The following is a 1,545-nucleotide window of genomic DNA, read 5'->3' as shown; positions in this document are numbered from 1 at the left end:
GAGGTCGATCGATCACTTCTCTCGGTATGCATGACGAACTTCTATACTGAATGGTTCTCTCGATCACTTATGTATATATAGTACGTAGCGTCCAAGCACGGACATAAGAGAGGACACTTCTCTCTATTAATTAGCTAGCTAACATAATATATGAAACACCTAATTAAATTAACCCCCCAAAACCCCCAACCTCCCCTCCTTTTAAAAAAAACACAAAAACCCCAGCAACTGGAATGCTGAAGCGTGGATGCATTTTCGTCCCGGTTGGTGCCACCAACCGAGACCAAAGGCCCCCTAACTGGGGTGGGCGCACAGAGCCACGTGGAGGCACATTGGTCCTGGTTTTGGTTTGAATCGGGACTAATGGGTGGAGGTATTAGTAACGACCCATTAGTCCCGGTTCATGAACCGGGACTAAAGGCCCTTACGAACCGGGACTAATGGGTGGTTTTCTACTAGTGCTAAGTTCTTGCTTGATACATAACACACACTTCATGAACATAGCGGCCTGCCACTATAAATAGAGCCACACACCAAACATTCATCTCACACATTCCCAAAGTAAAATCTAGGTAAGACCAAAATCTCGGCTAGCCATCCACTAGATACAAAATAATAGTACCAGCAGCCATGGCTAAGTCACACACATTGGTTGCGGTATTGTTGCTTGTCATGGCAGTGTCCCTCGCTGCACTAGAGGGTGTTCATGGCGTCTGCGGCATGTCAAATGATGAATTCAAGCTTTGTTAGCCCGTGGCGGTAGTGAATAACCCGACGGACAGTCCATCGGCTGAGTGTTGTGCTGCCCTTGGGAAGGCCAACCTATCATGCATCTGCCGCTACAAGGGCATCGCCGGCATATGGCTGAGAATGTACCACATCGATGCAAACCGTGCCATGGCGCTACCCAAATAGTGTGCTCTCGCCATGCCAAACAACTGCTCTTGATGATTGGATGTACTACCCATAAGCATCTAGCAGGTGTCAATCGCTCTACTAAGATTCAACACTTATATGGCTAAATATGTGGAGGAGCACTTGGAAAGGCATTGTGCTACTCGGTCTTATTGTTATAGTATGATTTGAAAGTGTGATTATCGCATTAAGCTCTTGGTAAGAAACAATGCATGTTATACCAAAAATGTAAGGATGGCAGAATTGCCTTGCATGTCGTTCCATCAATTTAAGATCATATAATGGTGTTGTCCGTGTCAAATAGTTGTGTGTTCTCTAGTGAACATGTAAATGTTGAACACGGCTTCTTTTCCCGATTGGTCACTCCTAAGTAATTTTATATTCAGTTGTTAAGATGACCCGTGCGTTTGTGCAGCTAGTTTATGTATAGAGTTTGTGATGATGCATCTATGAAATATTAAAGAAACTATGATCAATGTTTATCTTTAGAAACATGTACATCTTATATTGTCCAATGGACTGCTGCAACACCTCTCTGCCTACTGGAAAAATCTCCAAAACCTTACCATGTATAAGCAGGCATATAGCAATGTAGTTTGTTCAGAATTTCAAGGTGATCCCTGGAAGCAT

At 43.8% G+C, this 1,545-nt stretch overlaps 1 pseudogene; it reads left to right on the top strand.

The window, feature by feature from the left end:
- Positions 1–592: 592 nt before the first annotated feature.
- Positions 593–948, top strand: LOC119368266 (annotated as a pseudogene).
- The last annotated feature ends 597 nt before the right edge of the window (positions 949–1,545 follow it).

Source organism: Triticum dicoccoides, chromosome 2B (genome assembly GCF_002162155.2).
Source record: "Triticum dicoccoides isolate Atlit2015 ecotype Zavitan chromosome 2B, WEW_v2.0, whole genome shotgun sequence".
NCBI lineage: Eukaryota > Viridiplantae > Streptophyta > Magnoliopsida > Poales > Poaceae > Triticum > Triticum dicoccoides.
The sequence above is the reverse complement of the archived record's forward strand: the minus strand, read 5'-3'. Positions and strand labels throughout refer to the sequence as shown.